The sequence below is a fragment of the Vombatus ursinus genome, unplaced genomic scaffold, assembly GCF_900497805.2.
Source record: "Vombatus ursinus unplaced genomic scaffold, bare-nosed wombat genome assembly UNPS02014775.1, whole genome shotgun sequence".
Lineage (NCBI taxonomy): Eukaryota > Metazoa > Chordata > Mammalia > Diprotodontia > Vombatidae > Vombatus > Vombatus ursinus.
The window spans coordinates 13102552-13114910 of record NW_020954553.1 but is presented as its reverse complement, the minus strand read 5'-3'; the positions used below and the strand labels follow the sequence as shown (position 1 = coordinate 13114910).

General features: G+C 45.0%; 1 pseudogene; it reads left to right on the top strand.

Annotated features, from left to right (window-relative positions):
* The first annotated feature begins 4645 nt into the window (after positions 1-4645).
* On the top strand, positions 4646-5212 carry LOC114044780 (annotated as a pseudogene).
* Positions 5213-12359: the final 7147 nt, after the last annotated feature.

Genomic DNA, 12359 nt, shown 5'->3' with positions numbered 1-12359 from the left:
GATTTCCTTCATAATCCTGTGTATTTTATCTTATGCATTAAAAAACATTAGGGGTCAATAGGTTTCACCAGATTGCCTGAGGGGTCTATTATGGTACAAACCAGGTTAAGAAGCCCTGGTCTACGCAATGAAAGAACTTTCTAACAATCCTAACTGTGCAAAATTGTCTGATGTTGTAGTAGGATCCCTGCTCACTGGAAGTCTTTAAAATGAAGTTAGATGACCCTATGTTGAAATATTGGATTCCTTTTCCAGATACAAATTTGGGCCAGGGACAGGTAGGTTCCCTTGTAAGATTCTATAATTCTGCTCTTCCCCCAATTGCCCCAGCCTGCCCCCCCCAGCATCCATATTGTTGCTTGGTTCTCCCGTAGGTATATCCCATCTATCATGGATGCAGGCAGAGAGAAGTCTCCAGAGGCAAATGCCTGGGAGCAGGGGAGGGGGTGGCTTCTTCACAAGGCTAACTTCTTTACAGGCAGAGAAAAAGAAACAACTGATTCTGGAAAAGAGACTTAGTCAAGGAGGGGATGGAGTGAGATGCTGGAGGAAGATTGTAAAGGATGCAGAACTGATTGGATTTTGTTCCAGCCTTGGGCATGTGCTAACTGTCCTGCTCCTGTTCTCATCCCTGGATCCTGGCGGTCCATCCCCCTCTTCAGTTTGTCAGAAGGCAAACCTTCCTCACTTGCCTCTCTCAGGGATAGCATTTTTCATTAAAGTCTTTGCAATATCTTTTCATGTAATCATCTTGCCTCCCTCCTTTCCACCTTGGCTCTCCACTCACTCCTCAGCCAGGATGTATTTAAAAGGGAAAAACTTTAAGTTTGGGAAAGTTTAAATAAAAGAAAACAAACCACCACCATTATCTCTGGTAAAGGAAAAAAAAAAAGCTTCTGGTTCCAGATCGGAGAATTTGGAATTTTCCTCATCTTGGAGTAAGAGAAGGATGGGGGACATTGTTCTCTCCCCCCCCCACCATCTCTTTCAAGCTGTGCACCACGTTAATTAAACAGGAGGCGCTGGTGTCCTGGGTCTGGAGCTTTCTTCCCCAGTGACCAAGCATTAACATTCTCATCTCAGCCTCTCCTCTGGCCTGGGAGCACCAGTGCCAATTTGCACAAATTCAATTCCATCTCATGGCAGCCAGCGGCTGCAGTGAAGTGTGGGAGGTGCCCCTGGGCCCATCCATTATCCCCCAGGCAGCCTGGCAGCTCTGTGGAATGCCAAGGCTTAGGAAGCTCCACTTAGGGAGGATAAGGGGAGAGAATGAGCCCAGCTTGTCAGCTAGACATTGCTCAGACATTGACCTTCCTAAAGTGCAGAGCTGATCCCGTCACCCTCCAACCCTCCCCCTATCCCCTCAATTCAATAAACTCCAATGGTTGCCTATCACCCCCAGGATCAAATATAAAATCCTCTGCTTGACTTTTAAAGCTCTTCATAACCTGCTCTCCTCCCCACGCCCCACCCTTCTAGTCTTCTTACACCTCCCCTCCCCTCCCCAGATCTAGCAAAGAGGCCAGAGACAGGGCCCTCCTGGCTACTCCTCCAACAAGCCACTCCCTCTCCGACCCCAGTAATTTTCACTGACTGTTCCCTAGGCTCTCCCTCCTGGCTTCTGGGGCTTCTTCAAGTTATTGCTAAAATCCCACCTCCTCCAGGAAGCCTTTCCTAATCCCTCTTAATTCTAGTGCCTTCCCTCTGCCGATTATTTCATATTTACCGTGTCTATGGCTTGTTTGTATGTAGTTCTATGAGCTTCTTGAGAGCAGAGACTCTTTTTAATTTTTTTTCCCTGTGTATCCCCAGCACTTAACACAGTGCCAAGCACATAGTAGGTGCTATCGTTGTTTTCAGTCGTTCAATCATGTCCAACTCTGTGTGACCTCATGGATGTTGTCCATGGGGTTTTCTTAGCAAAGATACTGGAGTGACTTGCCTTTTCCTTCTCCAGCATGTCTCCATTTTGCAGCTGAGGAACTGAGGCAAATAGGGGGTGACTTGCCCAGAATCACACAGCTTGTAAGTGTTTGAGGTCAGATTCGAACTCAGATCTTCCTGACTACAGGCCTGGTGCTATATTCACTCCACCACTTACCTGCCAAGTAGGTATCATTAATGCATGTTTACTGACTGACTAACTGACCTGAGTGCTCAGGATCTGAGCTTCCTTAGGCTTTCCTGACAGGGGATTTAGGCACTAATCACTGAGTTATTATTAAATGTGGTGTGTAGCAGCCCCATCCTAAGCACTATGAAGACATGTAGTCATTGACCAGTTGACATTAATCAAAGCTGGAACGGACCTTGAGGTCCTTGAGTCTAACCATTTTGTTTTAAAGATAAAGCAACTGAGGTCCAGAGAAGGATAGAAATTTGACCACGGTGACACAGCAAATGGGTAGAACTGAGCTTTCCTGACATCCAGTCCAAGTTCTTTTCAAGTTAAATTTGATTTTTTCAATTAACAGGCATTTCTTTTCCTCTCCCAGCTCCCAAATGGAAAAAAGAGGGGAAAACAAGAACTTTGTAACAAATATAAGTATTCTAGTAAAATAAATTCCCATATTGGTCATGTTTAAAAATATGTTTCATTCTAAATCTTGTGTCCATTCCCTCTGTGTCAGGAGGTGGGAAGCTTTCTTTCTCTTGGAATTATGGGTGCTCATTGCATAGATCAGCATTCTTAGAGCTTTCAAAGGTGTTTATCTTTCCAGTGTTATGGTCATGGCCTAATTTATTTTCTTGGTTCTGTTCAGATTGCCTCTCACTCCTTCACAATGAGAAGTGCCAACCAGGGAAGACATCTTGGAAAAGATGTGCCTTGAGTTTTGGTTTGAAGAAGGGAGGAAGAAGGTGGAGAGAAATATGAGAATGTGTGTGTGTGTGTGTGTGTGTGTGTGTAAGGGATTCTCTGAAGGTCAGGGCTGCTTGACCAAACCCCACTTAAGGTCATCAACCTTAGCTGATGTACACACTTAGATTCCAATCAAACTCTCAGGTTCCCATCACTCACCTGCCAGGGGCTCCTTGCCCAGAGGTGGTCTTCTTTATCATCCTTCCTGCTTTGTTGTTGTTGTTTGTCTTTTATTCTTGAAGAGGACCACGACATCAGGAAGGTGATGCCATGACTTGTAAGTGAGTTGGATTACAGTGAGGGAGGGTTGTGCAAGGTCACCAGCCTCACTTTCTCCTCCAGAGCCAGCTGGGTCCAGTGGACAGATATAGATCAGGATTTCTGGAGATGCCCCCACCCTTCCTGCTTTACTTAGAATCATGATCTAGGATGCCCTTCCTCCTCCCATAATCTTCCACTCTCTGCTCAAATATTTGATATTGGAGTTAAGAAATAACATTTCCTCACATGCAGATCTATCTCTAGGGCTTGTCTGGCTGAAAATAGGTAAATTGGGACCATATTTCACACACACACACACATTCATAAGATATATTCTCCAAATATACACATTAACTCTTTTACCCAATCATACCCCAAGCTATGCTCTCACAGGCAAATTCCTGTGGACACCAGAGGATGCAGAGCTGGAAGGATGGAGGAAAGTCACAGGAAGGTAGATTTGGACTTCATGTAAAGAAAAAAAAAAAACTCTACAGTCAGAGGACTCCCAAAGTGGGACACAGGCCACCTCAGGAGGAGGTAGAGATGCGTAGAGAAGGCAGGGTTGGTTTTCAGTCAGATGCTGGCTGGCTCTGTGTAGTTGTGACCTCATTCCTTCCAGAGGAGAGAACCCATGATCTTCCTGTTCTTCAAGTAGGAGAGCCCATGGCCCCTTGGATTGACTGACCTCCTTCCCAGACCCTTGCCCTATCCTTTCATCATTTTCAGACCACCAGGATATGGCCTGCCCAATGTAGGCTACAAGCAAATTATAATTTGCTGGCTCATGGCTAATAGCTACGCTTAATTCAGTTAGAGATGAGCTCCCAGCTGAAAGCTGACATTCAGGGTGTGTCTTTTCCTTTAACACTAAAAATAGTTACCTCTGTAATCAGTGACTTCCTTTCCTCGTGCTCCCTGACTCTGTGGGCTCCTGGAGGTGACTTTGTTCAAGCCAGCTTGTTTTAAGCTGAGACTCTGAGCAATCCTGTTGGCTGCGGCAGCCACAGGCAGAAGCCTGTGAGATTGAACAAAGGAGCCTTAGACAACACCTTGCCTGGGATATATTCCTGTCCTGAGAGACCTTCTCTTCTGCCTTGAGCTTATAGAATCTTATCAACTCAGAGATGGGAGAAAGCTTGGAGGGCCATCTAATTCAATCCATATCAACTATCCCCTCTTCAAAGTACCCGACAAGTGGTCATCCAGCCTTTATCTACAAACCCCCTGGGAGAAAAGGATCCACTATGGCCTGAAGAAACTTTTTCCACTTTTGGATAGTTGTAATAGCCAGAACCTGGATATGAGTTCTGTCTCTGCCACTGGCTTCCTGGATGACCTTGGGCGAATCACACAACCTCTATGAGCTTCTTTAAAAAAGTAAATTTAGCGTACGCCGCGAGGAGGAGCAGAAGGAGGAAGACGCAGAAAGAGCGGGAGTCGGAGCCAGCGGGCCCGGATTGCGGCCCCGAAGGACCCCGACCCAGCCCCGGCCCCGGCCCGAGTCTCTCCTCTGCCGCCGCCATGGTGATGCAAGCGGCCAAACGCGCGAACAACCGGCTCCCGCCCGAGGTGAACCGCATCCTCTACATCCGCAATCTGCCCTACAAGATCACGGCCGAGGAGATGTACGGCATCTTCTGCAAGTACGGGCCTATCCGCCAGATCCGCGTCGGAAACACCCCGGAGACCCGCGGCACGGCCTACGTGGTCTCCGAGGAGATCTTCGACGCCAAGAGCGCCTGCGACCACCTGTCGGGCTTCAACGTGTGCACCCGCTACAACCGGACTTTCCAGAAGATGGACACGAAGAAGAAGGAGGAGCAGCTGAAGCTGCTAAAGGAGAAATTCGGTATCAACACGGACCGCCCAAGTGAGGGGCCCTTCCCCTTTTAGGGGCCCCCAGGCTGTTTCACCATGAACTTGACCCCTGACCCGCCCCAGTTACTGGGCGCATTGTCTCCTTCTGGCTGTAGCGCTCAGTGGGTCAGCACTGGGCGCCAGAGGGCTTCCTCCATCCTGGCCTGTGCAGAGCCTGTCACCGGGACTCTGAGGGCCTTTCCCAAAGTTGCTCATTGTGCCCAGGGCTGAGGGCATGGCACCCTCTGCAGAACAAGAGTTGGCAAATAAAGGTGCCAGGCTTGGGTCTGGAGTATAATACCATAACGTGTTATCTCCATCTGGGACCCCATCGCGCTCGCCCTGCCCTGGGCCTTCTCCTCTCCCTTTGGACCAGACTGGAAGCCAGAAGACCTGACCTCAGAGACCTGCTCCAGGGCAGCAGGAGCCTGGGTCCGTTTGCTTCTCTGTGAAATGGGGAGATGGACTGGGCTAGGACTCCCACTTTTACCATAATGTCCAGACTCAGTTCCTAATTTTTCCCCCACTCTCTCCCCCCTAGAGGCATCTAGGGCAACACAGGGCACCGGGTGCTGGGCCTGAGTTCAATCCAGCCTCAGACATTTCCTAGCTGTGGGACCTTGGGCAACTCGATGAACCTCTGCCTCAATTTCCTCCTCTGTAATATGGGGACAGTAACAGTGCTTACCCCCAGGGCTGTGGTGAGGATCAGCCCCTTGTCTGGTCCTGCATTGTCCTCCCAACCCCTCAACCTGCTTGGCAAACAGTAAGTGGCTAATAAACGCTCATTAATCAGTAGAGGAAAAAAAATAAAAAATAAAAAAGTAAATTTATCCACACATCCAACCCATATTTGTTTCTTTGCAGCTTTTACCTGTTGTTCCTAGGTCTTCCCTTGAGGTATATGTCTCATCCCTCCTCCATGTATCAGCTCTTCAAATACATGAAGTGTTATCATGTCCCTCCCCATCCAATCTTCTCTTTTCACCAGGCTAGACATCCCTAGTTCTTTTAACTGATCTTCATGTGACTTGATCATCCAAAAGTCAAATGGGCTGTCTTGGGTTGACCTCCACTGGAGGTCTTTAACCAAAGGTTGGATAACTACTCATCAGGTACATCTTTGAGGGCATTCTTGGTTAGGTAAAGAATGGACTAGATGCCTTCTGAAATTTCATCCACCTCTGGAATTCTGATTCTGTGACTAGCGTGGGAGAGATGATGAATACACATGAGGCTGGAATGGTGGTTATGTGGAACAGAAATGGAACATGCATGGGAGAACCATGGGATAAAAATGGGTCAGATAGGGCAGGAATGTAACATGCATAGGACAGACAAGGTGCATTTATAGAAAGACAAAGAACATACAAGAGCCAGGCAGAGGAGAGACATGGAGCAGACACTGGTCTGAATTGGACCTGGTATGGTTCTCTAACTCCTGACTCTCTCAGTGGGCTTCCTCCAAAAGAGCCCTGAATTTAGAGTCAAATATCCTGAGCTCAAATTCCTGCTTTGACACACGACCTGCATGAAGTTACACAAGTCTCTTAATCTCTCTGAGTCCTAGGACTGGGAGCCTAGAGACCTTTGTTTAAGGCATAACGTCCATGAGCATATTTCCCCAACTGCAAAAGGGGGCTGGCGTCCCCATCCTGCTCCTCCTCTCATACATGGTCGGTGTGAGGAAAGCACTTTGCATATGGTATAAGAAGGTGAGTTATTATTTGTTATTTCTATGTTATAGGAAAAGAAATTGAGGCCCAAAGAGGGGGCTGGGCAGTAGCAGAACCAGGACCAGAGCCCAGTTCTCCTGACTTCAGCACTTCAAGAGATCAGATTTGTCTGGAAGAGTTGATGACCCTGCCCAGAGTCAAAAAAAGATGAAATGAATACTGAGCTTGGAAGTCACAAAAGCTAAGTTCAAGTCCTGTTACTACCTGAATGATCCTTAGAAAGTCACTGAACCTCTCTGGGCCTCAGTTTCCTCATGTATAAAGTGAGGGCTTAGGCTAGATGAGGTCTCTCCCAGCTGTAGCTCTATGGTGTTTGTAGATGTGTACTCCTCTCATCTGAGAAGGGCCTCACTAGCCAGAGGCCCTGGGATTGCAGGGAATCTGGGTTTGCCAGAGCTCCCCAGTAAGCCTGCAGGAACTTGTTCTCTCTGAAATGAAAGTTTATCTGGCACAAGACACATGAGCCTCACTCCAGAAAAGCCCCAGTAAAATAAATCTAATTAAATCTGTTACTGTTCACAGAGACTAGTTTTGTGGGCAATTGACCTGTTTTATTTATTATGTAAACCATCATGAAAGCCAAACTCCATATTATTTATGTTAATGGAAGGGAATAGGTAATAAATCCCCAAGGAGACTGTGGCCGGCAGAGCAGATGGCGGCTGGTGGCACTTTGATGACTGTGTTCTGGAGGAGCAGGCTCCCAGATGCTCCTTCTCCACCCAGGGCCCTTGGGCTCAGGAATCCATATCCTGAGGAACACTCCCAAGGGCACTGGAAGCCCTGGGATGCAGTGGAAAGACCAGGATCTGAGCTCTGTCTCTACTGGTGACTTCCTACGTGACTTTTGAGCCTCAGTTTTTTAAATGTATAGAATGAGGATGGTGACACTTTCACTACCTACCAAGAGGGTCAGATGAGATAATGGGTATTAAAATGTTTCTAACCAATGCTCAGGAAGCTGCTTGGTGTAGGGGATGGAGAGAGAGAGAGAGGATCCGGAAGTCAGGAACACTTGGGTTCAAACCCTGCCTCTGACCCATATTTTCTGTGGGTCCTCAAACAAATCCCTTAACCTCTCAGTCCCTTGGGCAGCATCCAAAGACTTCACTGTTGCAGGAAAACAGTAGATAGGCATTGGTAGAATCCCTTCACCAGGAGTTCCCTATGCCATAAGGTTATATAAGGGTAAATTGTCACTAAATGGGGGCTGGTTGAAGTAACTGGGAATATTTAATTTGGAGAAGAGACAACTTTGGGGATGGGGGTGGGGACACATGATAACTGTCTTCAATTATGTGAAGGGTTGGCTGGGTAAGAGGGATCAGACTTGTTCTAATCTTCCTGTCCCTGGAAACCCCCCCCCCCCCCAGGCCATATCCCTTCTCAAGGCTTGCTTCCCTTCTCCCATTGGTGAGGAGCTTCCATTCCTTTATTCTCTTCTTGACCTTCTTTCTGACTCTCTGGTACCTTCATCCCCACCTCTCCCCAGCTTTTTAGCTCCCTTGGGCTCTGGCTTTGTTTGTTATCTTCCTCTACCAGAATGTAAGTTCCTTGAGGGCAGGGACTATATTTAATTTTGCGTGTATTTCTAGCCTCAGCACTTAGTACAGTGCCTGGTACATAATAAATACAACAAATATTTCCTTCCTTCCTTCCTTCTTTCCTACCTTCCTTCCTTCCTTCCTTCCTCCCTCCCTCCCTCCCTGCTTCCCTATAACTCACTCTGGCCTCCAGAGGAAGGGAAGCAGACTTCAGCCCCTAGCACAAGGAACAACCAACTAGAACTGTCCAACAATGAACTGGCTATTTGATTAAGTAGTGAGTTCTCTGTCATTGGAGGTATTCAAACAAAACTAGATGACCACTCCACAGGAATGCTGCAGAGGAGATTCCTGCTCAGATTTAGACTCTTACCTTGAAGGCTCCATCTAGCTCTGAACCTTTATGATTCTGCAATAACAATACCAATGATGGTGGTGATGAAAATCCATCAATCAATATGCATTTATTAATGCACACCTGCACTGACACTGTACTAGGTGCTGGGGATACAAATACAAAACAATGAAACCTACTCTCAAGAGATTTACACTGTGACTTGGAAGACAGTACAGATACACATAAATACACACGTATGCAGATGATGAGGAGTAGAAGGATATATACATACATACATATACAACATTTCATATACGACCTCCATTCCCTTGCACAGACCATTTCCCCCTCCCTGGAATGGACTCTCTCCTTACTTTTATCTCTTAGAATCTCTAGCTTCTTTCATAATCACTTTAAATGCCCCCTCCCTATATGAGGCAGGCTAGGTGGCTCATTGGATAGAGTGGTGGGCTAGGACTTAGGAAGATCTGAGTTTGAATCCTGTCTCAGGCTCTTGGAAGTTGTGTGACCATAAGTAAGTCACTTAATCTCTTTCAGCCTCAGTTTCCTTATCTGTAAAACATAGATAACAATAGCATTTCTTTCACAGGGTTGTTGAGAGAATCAAATGAGATAACATGTAAAATCCTTTGCAAACCTTCAAGTGTTCCATAAGCACTATTATTTTGAGGCCTTTCCTGACTGTCACCCCAGTTATTAGTGCCTCTCAATTTTACCTGGTATTTACTTTTTATATATTTTGCATTTAACTATCAATGTATATGTTGTTTCCCTCAATAGATTATAAACTTGTGGGCAGGAATTGTTCCATTTTTGTTCTTAGACCATGGCATGCAGCAGGTGCTTAATAAGTTCTTGTTGAATGGATGAATGAATGAATCAGGTTGTAAACACAGCCTGGGGCCCCATGAAGTGGCAAGGGAGAGAACAATTAGAGGAGGGAAACCTTCATTCTCATGCTGTCTACCACTCTACCCTCTCTCTTCCGCAGCAATCTGACAATTGATAATCGCTAACACTTATATAGCACATCCTATGTGCAGGCACTGTGCTAAGCTCTTCACAATTATTATCTCATTTGATCCTCACAACAACCCTGGGAGATAGGTGCTATTATCATCCTCATTTTACTCTTTTATATCCTCAATTTTCTCAGTTGAGGAAACTGAGGCAGATAGAGGTTAAATGACTTCTCCAGTGTCACACTGCTAGTACCTGTGGCTGGATTTGAACTTGAGTCTACCTGACTCTAGGCCCCACCCAGCTGCCCATGATCTGGGAGTCAGAAGATAATAAGTCCAAGTTCTGATTTTGTCATGTCCTAAGTGTGTGACCTTGGGCCAGTGAAATAACCTCTCCATGCCTCTATTTCTTCAGTTGTAAAATGGGGCTAATAAGAAAACGCATTTCTAAAACATTTTCCCAAAGCTCTTTCCTGACGACAATCCTGCGAGGGTTGTGTGTACCATACCAAGATGGCCACACACAGGAAAAACTTAACAAATGGTATTGAATCGAATCTGTGCTCTTGAGGTAAGGGAGAGGCTTCTCTCCCCACTGCTGGGGCTGAGAACAAGCTGGCCATAGATCCTCTTCTGAGCAATGGGATTTCAACAAGGACGGGAGAGCAAGGACCAAGTGTTGGCCATCCAAGCAGGAGTAGTTTCTGGCTATGCCTGGCAGCTTCCTGTTTGATAAACTGAGGAGCAACAAGAAATGTTTACAGCAGGAGGGGAAGAGTGTAATAAACCTTTTAAAGAAAGAAAGAAATACCCAAAACAGGAGGCGAAGAATGCAGGAGGAAAGGTATGCAAGAAAGAAGTCTGCAAGCATCTTGCATCCTAAGGAGAGGTGCTCAGCCCAGCCCTGGGAACCCAGCTTGCTCTGGCCCCTGGAGGGGATACTGCTGCTCCACTGAACAATATCTGGGTTCTTTTCCCTTTTGCCGTGAACAAATGCTTACTTGCTACAGGTGAGCAGCTAACACAGAAGAGTTTAATCCCCACAGTTTGTTCCTTTTCCAAACCAAACATAATGGAGCTGGAGAGGTATCAGAGGAAGGCAATGAAAGTAATTCATTCATTCAATCATTCCTTCACTTGTTGGCTGTTTGCATTCACCAATAAACATTGATCAAGGTTCTATTATGTGCAATATACTGTGTTAGATGCTGATGGAAATTCACAGATAAGTAAGACAAGGTCCCCACCCTCACAGAGCTCACAATCAAAGAGTGGAGATGAGACAAGAACATGAACAGTTCTAATACAGATTAGGATTTATAAATGTGTAAGAAAAGTGCAAGGGGTTATGGGATCAGATGAATAGGAGGTGACTGCTGGTGGATCTGTGAATTGTTCTAGCCGTTCTGGGAAGCAATTTGATCTAAGTCCAAAAAATCACTGTGCATGACCTTTGGCTCAGTTATATCCCTACTAGGTTTATACCTCAAAGATATTGTTGTTGTTCTTGTTAGCCCTTTGTTCTCGAAGAGGACCAATGATATCTCGATGGTCATGTCTTGACTTGTATGTGAATTAGATTTAAGTTATCTTATCTCTTCTCCAAAGTTATCGAAGTCCAGTGGCCAGACAAAGTCAAGACAAATGGCGATGACATTAAATGGGCATTGCCTCAGACAAACTGAGATCTGGGAAAGACCTCAAAGAGAAAAAAAGACTCACATGTGCAACATCTTTAATAGCAACTCCTTTATGCAGTAAAGAGCTAGAAACAAAAAAAAGTAGAAACTAGAAACAAATACCCTATCAACTGGGGAATGGCTGAATAAGTTATGGTATATGAATATAATGTAATATTATTTTGCCATAGGAAATGATGAAAATGATAATTTCAGAAAAACCCAGAAAGAATTGTATGAACAGATGCAGAGTAACATGAACAGAACCAGGAGGACAATGTATATAGTAACAATGATATTGGAAAGACTTAAGAATTCTGATCACTTCCAGAGGATAGAGGATGAAACATGCTATTCACCTATTTGATAGAGGGGTGATGAAACAAAGGCGCAGAATTAGATGTACATTTCTGTACAAACCAAAGGTGTGGATTTGTTTTTATTTGTTCTTTATTACAAGGATTGCATTTTTCCTCTTGTATGTGCTCATGGTGGTGGGGTCAAGGTTGAAGTGAGGAAAAACTAGTTAAAAATAAAATAAAAAAAATAAAAAAGGAGGCATTGAAGCAGTTAAAAACATGCAGAAGGGAACAGAAGGAAATTCAGAGGGAAACACAGACCAACAAGCAGCTTTGAAAGTAATGTGTTGACTGTATTATTTTTTAAAAATCAAGTTCTACATAATAGAGCTTTATAGTTTCATAGATAATTCTCTTTTTACATTCTGCATTATGTACGGAAAGTTTCCTTCTCTTGGAGCAGTGGATAGAGGACTGGGCCTAGAATCAACAAGACCAGGGTTAAAATCTGGCTGAGACACTTACTAGTTGTCTTACTAGATACCAGCAAGTCACTTAAAATCTGTTTATCTCAGTTTTTTTATCTGTAAAATTGGGATAATAATAATAATAATGATAATAATATCTACCTCCCAGGGTTGTTGTAAGGATCAAATGAGATAATAATTATAAAGTGCTTAGCACAGTGCTTGGCACTTAGTAAATGCTATATAAAGGTTAATTATTTTTATTATTATTATTGGGGCAGCTAGGTGGTACAGTGGATAGAGTTCAGCGCCTGGAGTCAGGAAGACTCATCT